Here is a 16,553-nt window from a genome sequence, read left to right as displayed (position 1 = left end):
AATATTTGGGAGAGTGCAACTACTCTTTTTCTTCTAACCATAGTTTCTTCAATTTCCAGATGAAGAAATTGTGAAATTTTTACTCTGACATTGCTTCACTGCGCTTGGCATCTTTTACTTAGATTAAGAATAAAAACCTTCCACCAGTCTCATTCTCGTGTGTGGTCATACCCGGTAGTAGCACGTGCACAGGATGGTCGAAATGGTCTGTTTTAAGAGAAAACCTATTTTCTAACCAGATAGAATAAAACCGTCATAGCTAGATGCCAAGGGCTCTATAATAGTGTATAAGTATTTCTATAACGTAAAAGCCGTAAATGACAATTTTTCTATATTTCATTGTAACATACGGAGAATTAACAAAAAATTTAAGGAGATGGTTATATATAGGTTTATAATTTTAACAGCAAAAACTTTGATTTTGATGCGTTAATATTTTCGGAAACATAATATATTGAGGATTTGGATATGTTCAGTATCGACGGATATTTTGAAATAATTTTATAGACAATTTTAAACGTTCCAAATAATATAAAAATATTTAAAAGTAACATCTTGTAAGTAATTATACAGGGTGAGTCTTAAATAAGTGCAAATAGAGGCAATGAGGTTTTTTCGCTAAAAAAAAATGTTGAAAATCGTGCATTTTCTTTTAAATTTTCCTGTCTATTTTTCGAAAACTTTTTAGAACTTCCTGTTCACCGCAAATTTTCCCACGGTACCTATAATTTTTTAATCTCTGATATTACCATAGTTACGGCTTTACTCTGTTTTACTCTATGGTTACGGCTATAAAAGGGATGCAAATACAGAAAAAATCCGGTGGCTCTCAAAATTTTTTCAAAAAAAAATCATTTTTTTTTTAATTTTCGAACTTTACTTAACTAGGTTATTTTTTGGACTTACCTGAAAAATGGTAAAGAGAAAATTTGTTTCTTTTATCGAGATTTACCAGCCCTGAAAATATTTGCACTTATTTAAGACTCACCCTGTATATCGAGAAACTATGGTCATGCTTGGTGAATTTGACACTTTTGCGTGACAATATATTTTCCTACTTCTGTGCTTAAGCGTGAAAGTGCTTTACTTTTATGTCTAGGCGTTAACGGGAACTTTTTTATATTGTCAATCACGTCGGAAAAATTAATACTTTTGTGACGTTTGAAAGGCTTAGCCCGATCCTGTCGGATTAAGCCACACCTAAAATTTCAAACACACGTTCTTTGATTAAGGCTTAATTAAGGTTTGCAGAGCTTCAGCATTTGCCATAAAATAGCGAGCAATTTGTTATAGTACGGAAGGTGGCGACACTTTTCATTATCCCATTTCATAAAACTCGATTTATCTTTTATTTTGTAATATTAATACCGCTGATCAAGAAAATGAACTCCTGCCACCTCTTTAGCGGGACAACGATTGACGGCGGTATGCAAAACATGTTGAAAAAAAAGTCTAAATGTTTAAAATAATAAAAGATGAAACTTTCTCAATGTTTAAATAACATTTAAATAAGTCATGAAACGCCTTCCTGCCACTCTTTCGGTAGACCTATACACTCCTGCCATAATTTTATTTATGTGAAAAAAAAATTATCCATTGATGTAAATCATAAAAGTTGAATATTTTTTAACATTTTATTAATATTTACGACAACTAAAAAACCAGTCATGCCAAACCTGCCAGTCATTTGATGGGACCTGGCTTCGGCAGGAGCTAATAAAGTGATAGAGTCTTGACATAATTACAGAACTGAATTTGTTTCAACAAGTTAGATTTTTTTATATATACACCAAAAATATACAATGTCAAAAAGTTTATAGACACCGTTGTTTTTTTGTCTAAGACACGTATCTTCGTCGATCTATAGTTTCTATAAAGTGGATAAATCGTCGATGTCAGAATTCTCGTTATCGCTGGAATCGTTGTCAAGTTGAATGCGCTCACGCTCCATTGCATCATCGTCATCAGGTTCATCAGTTACCGTATCAGTGCCTGTAAAACGATCATGAATCAGTTCGAAATTAGTGCCATTGTTTTATCTATCATTAATTATTATTACTCACAGAAAAAATTATTATGACCTGTGAACATGTGTCATCGGTTTCAGCAATTTCATTGATAATTATATCGCTGATTGAAGTTGGTAACTGATCACCCTCAAACCATAACAACTCCAGCTTATTATCTATTTCTTTCCATCTACAATCTGTAGGAGATAGCAACGTTGGGTGTGGGAAGTGTGCATTACACCACACACTGGAAATATAAATTGCTCTCAAAATTTGTTATTGTAACTCCGCTTTGCGCGGGGGTAATATGGAGGCATCAAAATTTGTCGACTGTAGTTGAAGCTGTTGTTGGGTATCGCTGAATTTATAGGCTTTCATGAACGTAGCTAACCGTACTTCATTCACGTCGTTCATTGTTTTAAAACCATACAGTTCACAAACAAATTTCTCCAGATTATCAAACATTTCACTTTTATCGATATCTGGATACTTATACATGGTAGCAAATTTATTAATCAACTGTGGAGAGTTTTGAAGAATAGTAAATGACCGCTTCTTGCCTTTCTTGAAATACGCCGGATTGAATTCGCATCCTGTGAATGCATGAAATGCTGGAAGTGCGCGACTTAATTCTGGTCCCAATAGTTCATACAGTTTGCTGACATTTATATATCTTTCGTTGTTTCCAACCCCTACTTTTAACTTTAACCAGATTTACAATTTCATTGACGCGCGCATACCTGTGTATATAATCACTCAATATATAACGTGATATATAAACATTGAGAACCACATTGAGCACCTTTAGATTTAGAATTTGGAAGCCTAGAATATTGAATATATAAAGGAGTTCCCGCTCAACAACTTTGCTCCTGCCGAAGCCAGGTCCCATCAAATGATTGGCAGGATATGTTTTTTAGTTATCGTAATTATTATTGAAATGCTAAAAAAAATTCAACTTTAATAATTTATATCAATGGATAATTTTTTTTCACATAAATAAAATTATGGCAGGAGTGTATAGGTCTACCGAAAAAGTGGATGTCGTTTTATGTCGTATTTAAATGTTATTAAAAAATTGATAAAGTTTCTACTTTTATTATTTTTAACAATGAAACTTTTTTTTAACATAACTAACATATCGCGGTCAATCAGTGTCCCGCTGGTACCCCTGCAGGAATCGATTTTAGGTTTCGATAGCTTTCAAATGATACAAAAGAAGTAAAACTAATCGTTATGAAATCTTACATAATTTAGTGTCGCCACCTCCCGTACTATTACAAAACCATATAAATTATATATCACTGTAATCACAAAACATCAATCTATTTCCGTATTGTAACAGAGTTTTATATTATGTCTTTATTTTTGAGAAAATTTAGTTCAAACATAAGGAATATTTTGTTGATGTTTGACCATCAAAATCTTAAAAATAAAGAAGTTGTATAAAAATGTGCTGCAATACGCATATAGTATAATCCTTTATCTGTAATTTCTTTCTTCGTTTGTGTAAGAATACCTAGCCAGTTTTACATAAAACGTTAAATGCCGAACGCTTATTTTGCTATTTTTTCGGACTAGTAAAATGGACTCTTAATTTTTCCTTCATTTTTTGAAAATAGGGCAAAACACGAAAAATTTTTTGATATTCACAGCCAATTACGATTTCTAATTAAAACAATTCTTATTTGTTTATTTCTCGCTAAAAACGTATGTATAGGAACAAATGATCACTCCACTGGATGCAAAAAAAGTGCCTTAAGAACCTAAGGGATTTTATAATTCCGCGAAATAAAAAAGGGGCATGCGCCATTTTCAAAATGTCTCAGAAATCAAACCCATGACATCTACTCGTACGGTGTTGCTCTATCTAGCCAGGAAATAGATAAGTTTGCTGTTTTAAAACAGACCAATTTCGACCACCCTATACACTGTCTGTGTTGCTAATGTTTAGAGCTTTCTGGTTTCATTTGCACGATCCTGACATTATGTTTCTTACATGTCGCATTTTGTGACAGTCGATTCATTCATCAACTTTAGATACAATATACACTCAGATGCAAAAAAAACGCAACAGAAAAATTTTTGGTCAAATTTAAAGTGTTATATTTTTGTTATTTTTAGCCCTATTTGCATGATAAAAAAATCAATTGTACATAATTATATCAACTTTAATTAGTAAACTCAGTTTTTTGTAAACTTTAGTAATTGACATGTTATACAGGGTTAGTCGAGGTGTTGTTTTTTTTATCCTAACTTTAAAACACCCTGTGCTATAATTTCGTATGTATATTTTCCTAAAATATAATTTTACTAGTAGTGGGAACTATCGAATGAATACTATCGAAACATTCGATAGTTGCAATTCATTCGAATAATTCGATAGCTAGTAAGAAAACATTCGTCAAAAACTATTCGAATAAAAATTATCGAATAGATGCGTCATCTGCCTTGAAATATTGTATTCTAGTAATTCGGCAGCAAAAACCATTCATTTATAAAATTCATTCATTTATCAAATTCATTTATTCGTCAGGATCGATTTTAATGAAATTTAAACTGGATTTTAGTTCTCATCCGGCGACGTAGGTTTCTTTCCTAGAAACCCGACAGGCGGTCGGTGGCAATGCTATGAAAGAAGCCGGCATTTTTTTTTATTGAGGTGCTGCTAGTATTTACACAGAAAATACATTATGAAGGGCGCTGTTGCCATATATTCGTATTAGTTGGTATTAGCAAAGAATATTATTCTTTAGGATTAGTTAGTTAGGGATAGTATGTCTAATGATTTGCATTTTTTTATTAATATTCTGTTATTACACTGCAATAATACTTTTTATTTTGGATGTAGGAAAATGATTTTTAATGTTTTTAAGCAAATACTGGTTTAATAAATAATAATAACAGTAATAATTTGTTATACCTATTAGCAACAAAATTTAAAATCATTTAATAATATAAACATTTTTTTTAAGGAGTAGCAAAATATAAACAACAAATAGAAGTCAAAAGTATTCATATTAGATCCTATTTAAAAATAATATAGTCTCTAAATGGCAACGTTGGTTTATTAAATAATAATAGTTACAGAACTAATTTGTTATATTAACAACAAATTTTAAAATCATGAAATATAACATTTATTAATTTTCTAAGCATGCAGTGTAATGGAAGGAAAATATAAATAAAAAATTAGAAATCAAAATTATTTATATTACTTTTTATTACTTTATATTACTATTTAAAAATAATATTTACTTTTACTGGCATTTACTTTAAAAAATAAATGAAATATTTCTTCGCAAAAAACTACATGTAAGAGAATTAGCATAAACAAAATACAAACATTGTTAACTTTTTTTTTTAAATTGGCACGTGTAAAACTTTCAATTTAATTTTCTCACCCCAAAATTTGAGTTCAATAACCACATTTACTTAACCACATTACTTAAATATGATTATTAAGTTCAACTAATTCATATTATTAAAACATCCAAAATACAAATATGTATTTTTAAAATTAATTGTAAGTTCATCTCATCTCTCTTAAAAATTGTTACTTCTCAAAATTTCCCATTAAAAAAATGCAATCTAACCTAACCATAATATACCATATAAAATTAAATAATTGAAAGATCGGGCTACGAAAAATCACACAAATTTTCGGAAAAATTTTGACCACTTCGCAGTCTTCGCACACAATCGTCAATTAAAAAAAACTACTATTTTAGTACTTTAAATATTTTAATAAACGCAAAAATAGCATAGTATTTACAAGGCGAAGTTATAAAAATTTGGAAGAACTAATAATGCACTGACGCACACAAAAATCAAACGAATACTAAATTTCATTTATCAAAAACATTCGATAGTCGTGGCTCGTGGCGCAACGATAACCATTTAGTCGCACGGCGAGGTTGTCACTTATGCTTTAGTATACAAATGAATGAATGATTTTATTCGAATAAAACCATTCGATAGTTGAAATCATTCATTCAGTAACTATTCGATAGTCTAATTCATTCGATAGTTCCCATCGCTAAATTTTACGGTAAGAACCATGTCTCCTGATCATTTTGTTTCTTGGATCACGTCAATGCATGCTTTGGTTAATTTTTAAGAGCGAAATGAACTGATCACGATCAATTTGCAATTTTTTCAGTTATCATTAATTTTGATGTAATTTTTTAAGAAGACGAGATGGTTTTGGTGACTATTGTCATAACGTCATATTACGCTGCATCAGATACTCTATACTAAATTAAAAAAAAGCGTTAAAGACTACGATACAGTCCTGGTTTTAATAAACATTAATAACGATAACAAAACTAACAATATTAAGGAAAATATCTGTAATACTGAAGTATACAAACAGAAAAAAAAATTGGCTGCTATAACTGCCCTGGCTGTTATAACTGCCTGTATACCTGTCATTGAGGCTGCATTTATCATATTGCGTTATGTTTTCCCATTCTTCTTTAAGGACCAAGTGAAGTTCATTTAATGAAGCTGATAACGCTTCGCGACCTCTAACCCTACTGCCAAGCATTTTCCAAACGTCGAACATGATGGGCAGTTCATAGTAGTATATAATTCACAATAATCACCAAAGCTGCCTTGTCATATTGGAAAAAAAACTGCAAAAATAAATTATAATTGAAAAAATTGCAAATTGTTGGTGGCAGATTCATTTCGCTCTTAAAAATTAACCAAGGCATGTATTGACATGATCCAAAAAACAAAATGCTCAGGAGACATGCTTCTGACCCTAAAATAATATTTCATGAAAATTTACACACGAAATGATTGCACAGGGTGTGTCAAAGTTAAGGTAAAAAAACAACCCATCGATTAACCCTGTATAAAACGCCAAATACTAAAGTTTATAAAAAAAATGAGTTTACAAATTGATATAATTATATCGACGGTTGAAAGGAGAAACTACTAATACGCCACTTTCGTAACTTTACAGAAGACCTGTTTGTCTGTTTTATTTTGAAACTCTGTTGCTTAAGACATTATGTTTCTCGTAATTTATTCAAAATTTAAAATGTTTAATGCGCCAAACCATAGGATTATTAGGATGAAACCTAAGTAGATCGACGCAGAAAAATTCGCTGATTTCGAAGGTATAAATAACTCAATTTCCACAAAAGTGGCATATTAGCCATTTTTCCTTTCAACCGTCGATATACAGCTTGCTAAAAAATTCTAGAAAATAGAGCTAAAATTAACAAAAATATTATAGTTTAAATTTGACCAAAATTTTCTCCGTTGCGTTTTTTTTGCATCTGAGTGTATTTGCATGAGCCGGGCCATCCCTCCAGACTTAACAACATAAAAAGTAGCCAGAAAATTCTCCTTTTTAGTATTTTTTATCAGAATACAATTTTTTTCAAGGATTTTATTCGTCTTAAACCCTTTAGTTTACCTTGTATCTCCTATCATAAAGAGCATATTTTTTTTAACAAAAAATAACTTTTTGAAAAATGTATATGGAAGCTTTTATGCCAAATAAAAAAAATACAAAGTAAGAACCTTTATGTCTATAACTTATAGCTTTTCTGTTCAACGACATGAGTTTTTATGAGCCAAGATTTGATTTAATGTAACTTTGCTTGGTAAAACCCTAATTTTAAGCGCTCTCAATTTGCAACAGCAGACATGCGATCGTATTTAACCTCGTTTCAAAATGCTTTACTTAACACACAGGTATGTGGGCAATTCTCTTCTATAACTATTACTTTTTGTTCAACTTACTTTGCTGTTAACCTTTACTTGTTCTAATTACCTGTCAAACTTTTTTTGTTTTATTTTTCATATTCATTATGTAAAATAAATACTAAAATACTAAAAATAAATACTAAACTAAACAATAATTTGAATAAGAATAAAATTTCTAGTTTCTATGCCACGGTACTGATTTAAAATACAGTATGATAAAAAAACGATGGAAGTTGGTTTGGAAATGATGATTGATTCCATTCATTATACAGGGTGTTACAACCTCATTCGACACGGAGTATTACTGTAGCCAAATTATTAAATTTTTAGAAATTATGAGTGATGGGATCGTTGGAGGACTACTAAAGCTACAATTTAAAATTATGTTTAAAAGATACAGAGTGTCCCAAATAAATAAAAAATATCGAAGTTAAAAATATTGAAGTATTTTTTTTAAATGACAAACAACGGGTCTACCCCTACACACTCTACCCCTAAACTCACAGCTATCCATCGAGCTGAAGACAGATTAGCATGGAAAGATCTTATAAAACAAAAAGTATTCTCATAGAATTAGTGACCCTCAGCTATGAGGAACTATATAGCATTACATTTTTAGTTTCTACGATTAAAATAAAGGTAAATTTGATTAAGGTTTAATCTTACCGGTACAATTACAGTAACAATTACAGTAACAATTTAAATGCATAATTTCACTAGGCGTATTTAATTTTTTAAAACCAAATATTGTACTGAAGTTTTTCTATTTACTAATTTTTTTTATTACAATAATAATAATTATATTACTTTAAACAGAGTGTTCAAAAATTTATATTAAATAATTACTTAAAACTTACTTAATTTTATAAATAAAATACAGTGTGTCGCATAAAAGAAATTTTATTTTATATAAGGACATGTATGCGAAATACCTATGAAACATTGGAAACCGACGTTATGCCACGATCCACGATGGTTTTTGTAGTTCACAGTTCACAACACAGTTTTTTAGTTTTTAATGCCACTTTTTCACAATTATCACGGGTTTGAATAAGTAAAATTTAAATTAAACTTACAAGATAGCAATAATTACTTTGAGAATGGACGCTTTAAACACTTTTCGGTATGTTTTCAATGAGGGCGGTTTAAATTTTGAAAGATTTTATAATTTTTGTAAATAAGATTCTGATTTTGACAAGAGAAAATTATTTCTGTTATTGTTTGCGGTTGTTCTTATAACTGCTATAGCGGCGCGGCGCCATCGCGTACAACGATCGCGACCCAAAACAATTATATGTTTTGGCGAGCTTTCCAATCTAAATTTATTTCACTTTTCTATGAATTACATACAAGGTATGATTTTTAAACCTTTTTATCTACGTCAGTGAGTTAAGAAGCTCTTAACTCACGCATTTTGAGTGAATTAAGAGCTTCTTAACTCACGCATTTTCATTACCGCACTCCTTGTTTAGACTACAAAAGAGAGAAAAATATTTTGTAAACAATTTATTTTGCACTAAATACCTACTAAATACAAATAAACTGTTCTATTGCTTTAAACAGTCGTAACTTCTTTAATTTAAATAGAACACCCTGTATATTTTACGTGAATCAAATACACAATTTAACTGTCTATCAAATTGTAGTACACCATTTTTACCTATCTCTTCAAATTTTCGTAGAAACTGCACTTTCTTATAATTTAGACCTCATTTACCAATATACCCATGGAATATTGACATTGCGTCTATAATTTTGCATATGCCAGCAGTCGGAGTGCCAGTCTTGTTCGTTTTTCTAAACGAGGCTTCAATGGAACTCAAATCCAGGTTTGTTACATAAAATAAGAGGATGTCTTTGTGATCTGAAGTCGCCTATTCACGCGACAATTTGTACGGGACAATCTGTAGGGGCCATTATGCATTGCACTATCTCTAAAGAAATCAGTTGTGCTGTCTACATATAATTACAATTTAGCAGTATACTGATGATCTTTCAGTAAATAATATAATGAGTTTGTTATGACCCCATAAAACAAAGAAAAGGAAATATGGTTGCTATAAAGAACTACAAACAATGGTTGCTATAAAGAAGTGAATTTTGTCACTGAAAGTTATTGAAGGAATTAGAATCCTTGAACTATATTTTTTTACGAGTAGATAGTGTGTGTTTTGAAGATCTTAATATAGGTAGGATTACTTAAGGAGAGATTGAATCCCACACTCCGTACGTAAAGGTATTTTACGTACGTTAAAAAAAAAAGGTAGTGAGTTCTTTAATAACAAAATGTGATTCGATTTTTGGTAAACACCATACTAAACTAACACTAATACAGAAAATTTTGCGAAAAAGTTCATAGTAGAAAAAAAAAGTAGTAAGTAGTAAAATAAAATAAGGAAATTATTTAATAAATAAAAAGTAAATTCGAAAAAATTCACGGCAGACCTGATAAGTAAAGACAGAAAGACAGTCAAAACTGTAAACGGCTTGTAAGCTGAGCAGGCATCTAAAGCTGATGGGATTGACGGACAATTTGTAGCCATTTGTAAGTTCTGTCAGTCTGAAGAGGAAACAACAGAACGCATTATATGGTGGGACCTTAGATTAAGAATAAAAGGTGGGACGACACAAATGTGCGGTTCTCGGCAGTGGCGGACTAGGGGGGGGGCGGAAGGGGCGGTCCGCCCCGGGCCCGTCTTTTAGGGGGCCTCCAAATCTTAGTAAGTTTTTTTTTAATCAACTGGCAAACAAGGCCAATATGTGTTCAGTAGTTACGAAGCAGTTAGTAGGTGGAGTATGCAAACCATACGTATACGCCAACTATAAAGAGTATAAATGGAAGCAGATATTTACTTAATTATCAATTATCAGGCCCAGAGGCGGGTACAGGAATTTATTTAAGGGAGGCCCAAAATAAAAAGTTATGTAGAATATGCTTTTTAGGACGCCATTTTTAACCCAAATGCCTAATATTTAACACAATTTACAGATTTTAGGGGGGGCCGGGCCCCATAACTTGTATTCTAGCTTCTTTACCGATGATGAGCAGTGAAGTATTTAGCAAAACGGGGGCCACGGGCCTGAGACAGCGAAGAGGCCCCTCGGATCTTGGAGCACAAAATCGCGATATTTTGTCGCGGTATTTCCCTGGAACGGTAGCGAAAGTAACGCGGATCATATGTGAAACCGGTATTTTCATCACTGTGTCATCATAAGTTGCCATTAAATACATGCGAACATTCCGCTTGAGGATTTCCCAATCTAATACTGCATGGCCCGTGAATGGTAGTATATGGCTCGTTAGCAAAATTGTGTTCAATACTTTAATACCTCTAATTTATTACAGTCAGTTGGGATTGGAACCTCTGGTGTTACAACAGCAAAATAAAACACTAATTCACCACAATACACCAAAACAATTTACTTTTGCACTTACTTGTTTTATTACATCAAATTACATTCGGTTTTCGATTTAAAAATATTATTATTAGCTTTAAAAAATTGATGTTATCGTTTTTCTGCAGCCTTTTTAGAGCTGGGACTCTTAATACTCCTGGGGCCAGGGCCCATCAGATCTCTACGTAAAGACTAAAGACGGCACTGCTGATGAGTAACATATATCTATATCGATTTTTATTATAATTATTACAGTATACAGAGTGTCCCAGGCTGAGCGTGCATTAGAAGTTTTTAGAGAACTACAATATCTAGATCGAATGTTTTTGCACATTTTTGTTTTACTACAAGATCTATCGATTAAAAATATTTTCAACATGGCGGCACTTCCGGAAATACCGGAATTTGAAAGCAACTTTCTTATTTTAAATGGGCGCCCCCCTATTTTTTATTACATACTCTATTAAAGTTCTCTGTAAAATTCTATGAATGTTAAACATTCTATATCTAACATTAACCATTTTTAAGAAAAAAATATTTAAAATTTTTGGACGAAAAAAACTACCTGTCAAAAAAATTTGTACAGCCTAAAAGTCAAATTTAGTGATTATCACAGCCACTGTGACATAAAGAAAAGACATGTGGCTATCTATTTCAAAAATTAAATTGTCCAAATGTCATATAATAATGGCGGTAGCTGTGATGGAATTGGGCGATTAAAAAATTATCATAAATCTTTTTTTTCAAATGGAAAACCACTTTTTTATTTCACTGGTGAAAAGGTTTTTCAATTCGTTACGTTTTAACTAGACATATTCCTATACCTAAAATAAATCGGTTTTAAGTTATTTAAGATTTAGTTTGAACATAACAGATATTTTTCTTGATTTTATCTAGTTTCCTTTGATATGAAGTGTCAAACAGTCAGACAATTTATTTCCATCTGTCAGAAAATAAATTATTTGAATTTCCTATATTATAAATAGTGCTGCCTTAAAAGTTTAAAAAGTGTATTTATATAAATATATCTTGTATTTTCGTTCTTTAGTGATATCTAATAGTTGATATTTTAATAATATACCGTATGACTGAAAAAAAAACAGCGCAAAACTAGCATGGAAATGATAATCGATGATATACTGTCATAGGCTACTGGTTAAAATCAAGAAAAATATACGCTTTAAAGCTAAATCTTAAATAACTTAAAAACGATTTATCTTAAGTACGGGAACATGTATAGTCAAAAAGTAACAAATTTTAAAAACAAAAGTGACTAAAGTTGTTTCACGAGTGAAATAAAAAAAATGGATTACTATTTGAAAAAAAAATGATTTATGATAATTTTTAATCGCTCAATTCCATGACAGCTGCGGCCATTATTAGATGACATTCGGACAATTTAATTTTTGACATAGATAGCCACCTACCATGGATAGCTACATGTCTTCTCTTTATGGTACAGTAGCCGTGGCAACATAGCGTGGCAATCACTAAATTTTTGACGTTTAGGCTATATACATATTTTTGACAGGCAGTTTTTTTCCTCCAAAAATTATTAAAACCGGTGAACGTTAGGTTAGAATGTTTAATATCAAAATTCATAAAATTTTACAGAGAATTGAAGTATGTAATAAAAAATGCGGTCACCCATTTGAAATAAGAAAGTTGCTGTCAACTTCCGGTACTTCCGAATGTGCCGTCATATTGAAAATATTTTTAATCGATAGATCTCGTTGTGAAACAATGATATGAACAAAATCTCGGATCTAGATATTGTAGTTCTCTAGAAACTTCTAATGCAGGCTCAACATAGGACACCCTGTATAAATACTTGAATTTTGTCAACCATTATACATAAGTCATTCAATTTTTACAAAATGTGCATTAGAAGTATATCATTATCTCAACAGACCGGGGGCCACATTTAGCTTCGCCGCCCCGGGCCCCCAACAGGCTTAGTCCGCCACTGGTTCTCGGTAATAAACAATGATAGGCCGTTGACGGAGAGCTACATCGAGGGTTCAGTCTCCAAGTTGGTAGATTTTTTGAAAAGGATATGACTGGAGAATGTAACCTAAGGATCAGAAGGGGACCAGAATACATCTGAAAAGGTCACAGTAGATCAGGCCGATAGCCACATCAAAGAATCTATCTATTCTATCTTCAGTGATTGGTTATAGGTCAATTTTTCTTCGGCATTAGTTTTCGGGCAATAATTTCAGATACGCATTCTCAAGTCAGTTTATACTCAAAAGTGTTTTAATATTAACGATTAATTGTGACTTTAAGGTATCTAGTAACCGGAAGAAACGACGAGGACTTAAAATTGAGGCTCAATCATTTCCCTACAGCTTTGATCTAAGCTTATCCCAGAAACGTGATGATAATATCCAAAACCATAATTAGATTGTGTACAATTGTTCTATACACCCTAAACAGCCGCTACACTATCCCCGAAATGTTTTACGAAATATTTCTGGAAATATTTCGTGAAACATTTCGCAAAACATTTTTGAAAATAGTACGATAAATATAAGCTCGTGTTATAAGAATGAGTTCCCACGTTTCCTGAAATCGATCGAGACCCGCCGTGATTGGTTGTTTGATTTTTATAGTTAACCTAGATTAATAATAACACGGGCTTATATTTATCGTGCTATTTTGTGAAATAGCACGAGGCAATCAAGGTCAAACATTGTTATGGCTTCATAAAAATAAGTAAACATGTAAAAACTGATATAAAAACGTTACCGATGGCAAATTAAATTGGCTATTCCTCGAAGGATACACAAGAATATTTAGTTTTAATCATTGTCTAATATTATTAATTACGATATAGTAAAAAACATATAAAAGAGTAACTAACTAGCGGTCTACCATTTATCGGCTTATAATTCACGGTATTGCGCCTCATGAACAAAATATACACAAAATTATTTAAAAAATCGACTAATTATTTATTATTTCTGGTTATAGTAAAGTAACATTTATACTGTAGTAAAGTGTTATACGAATTTGGTTTTGTTTTCCTAGTTTTAACTGTCTAAATCCCTGCATAATAAATACTAGTTGAATGGATTTATATCAAGCCATCCTGGGTGCTAATAAAAGTATCGTTTGCATATTTTTCTTAAAAACAATAAAAGAACATTGCTTTTAAATAATGTGCGTGGACCATACTTTGTTGACATCGGGTCATTTAATAATTTTCACAAGCGGATATATTGATAATGTTACCAGTATACCTCATCAAGCAATACTACTGTTATATTAATCAATTAAGACCGTAAACAAACATATCATATACAATTTTATATACCAATTCATTATAATAAAATTGAATCATAAAAATATTGTAATTATATTCCTGCAGTTTAAGTGTAAAGTTTTGTTCCTAAATATCTACTATACATATAATAAACGCGTGGTCAAATATTAATACTGTGGAATATATATCAATATAACATAAAACGAGATGTAACTAACAAAATATCATCGTAACAACAGCTATTTTAAAAACGTCTAGGTTTACTTATTTCACTGAGATTTATGTATCCTCCGGTAGAGATACCGCCACGTTTTGGAAATAGCTCAAAACAAAACAAAATTGAACGAGGCAACAAAAAACGCCAAAAAAAACCCTCGCCCTCCTCACGAGTAGTTTTCAGTAGTGATGGGATAACTCGAGCAAAAATTCGCTCGAGTATTCGATTAATGAAATAACCGACATCGCTCGATTATGAACGAGCGACGAACGCAAGCGATCCTAGCGAGCGAATTTGCTACATACATTGCAGATTGGCAACATTTTATCAGTATAATATTTTTGGTAAAAGATCTTCAAACAACGGATTGTTCTTTTGATTGTGACTGCATTATTAATTATAGGACTATACGACGTTATCTGTTACGTAACAGTGTGACAAAATTTTACCACCTACATCGACAAGGCTTCGATGCCTGATCAAGCGAAACTACTCGTCGCTGGTCGCTTACCACTATCATCGAAAGAAAATGCGCTCTGTGCACGCAGCTTACTGCTTGGCGTTACGAGTACAAGTACAAGCGACGCGCGACGGCAAAAAATCGTATATTTAAATACGAGCAAAATTTCGCTCGAGTGATCGCTCGATTATTGAAATCGCTTGAAACTCGAATACTCGATTATTAAAATTCATCGTTTTTTTTCCATTACTATGTCGAAAGTAGGTCGAGGTAAACCGAAGTGCGTCAAGACAATGGAAATAAATCGAAATGCGTTCAAAGTTGGGCGACGAAATACGACCTTGACATGTTTCGAATTGTTTCTGGCATAGTGTGTACGCTGTTTTACAATTTGCAGGCAACTGAATAGGAGAGCGGAGCGATTGTATCGGGAACAACCACTTAGGTAATTTAGGGAGGAGGCTAAAAATTTAGTCCAATTTGTAAACCGTTTTTCTTGAAATTTCGAACTCTTACACACATTTTAATGCCAAAGCGAATTATCGCCATTCGCTTTTTAAAATTCCATAACAGCCCTGAAAGGGTACTTTCCATTAGGGTAGAGAGTACTACTGGTGGTACTTCTTTTATCCTTATAGATACAGTAATATCAATTAATAAATAACAATTAAAGCTAGGACTTTTGCTAGGATGTAAAAAAAGGTTCTTCGTTTAGTTCGAAACAGTGAACAGTTTTCAAGATATTTGCGTTTAAAGGTTCCGATGATGCATCGATTTTAGCATTAGCGAAATCAGGAGATTAATTTATAAAATTTCTTTACATTTTATCATTTCGCTAATACTAAAATCGATGCATCGTAATCTTTAAACGCAAATATGTTGAAAATCGTTCACCTTTTCAACTAAACGAAGAGCACCTGTTTTACGTAAAAAAGTTCTAGCTTTTTATATAATTTGTTGAAATTGCTGTATCTATAAGAATAAAATAAGTACCACCAGTAGTACTCTCTACCCTAATGGAAAATACCCTTTCATGGCTGTTACGGAATTATTCGCCATTCGCTTTGGCATTACTACTACTACTGCCATTACTCGTCGACAAGTATTTGACACGCATCAGAAGGCGTTTTTTTCATGAGATTTTTTGTAACTGAACGCTTTTACCAAATTTCAGGAAAACGGTTCTTAAAAATAAACAAAATATATTATTTTTATTTAACCTTTCGAGGGCTGTAAACTTCTTCGGGAAGCATTTTATGGCCTATGTTCATAGGAACTTTTTGTTTTATTTTTATCTGTAGAATCACCTACCAAAGTTAGATACACTATTTTTTGACACCCTGTATAAAATCATCTATAGAGGCCTTGAAGATGAGCCCCTGTAAATGTGAGTAGGCGGCTTTAGGTAGGTGACACAAATTTCTATATAAATGTTCGTAAGTCGGCAGGCTGGTTATAAATAGGCTTTTCTCATAATAT

General features: G+C 32.0%; 1 protein-coding gene across 1 annotated transcript in view; it reads right to left on the bottom strand.

The window, feature by feature from the left end:
- The window catches only part of LOC115888442 (sodium/potassium/calcium exchanger Nckx30C), a 127,056-nt gene that overhangs the window by 35,552 nt on the left and 74,951 nt on the right, over positions 1-16,553 (bottom strand). The gene's annotated exons all lie outside the window — the stretch shown is intronic.

Source organism: Sitophilus oryzae, unplaced genomic scaffold (genome assembly GCF_002938485.1).
Source record: "Sitophilus oryzae breed Bouriz unplaced genomic scaffold, Soryzae_2.0 scaffold_738_pilon_pilon, whole genome shotgun sequence".
Classification (NCBI taxonomy): domain Eukaryota; kingdom Metazoa; phylum Arthropoda; class Insecta; order Coleoptera; family Curculionidae; genus Sitophilus; species Sitophilus oryzae.
The sequence above is the reverse complement of the archived record's forward strand: the minus strand, read 5'-3'. Positions and strand labels throughout refer to the sequence as shown.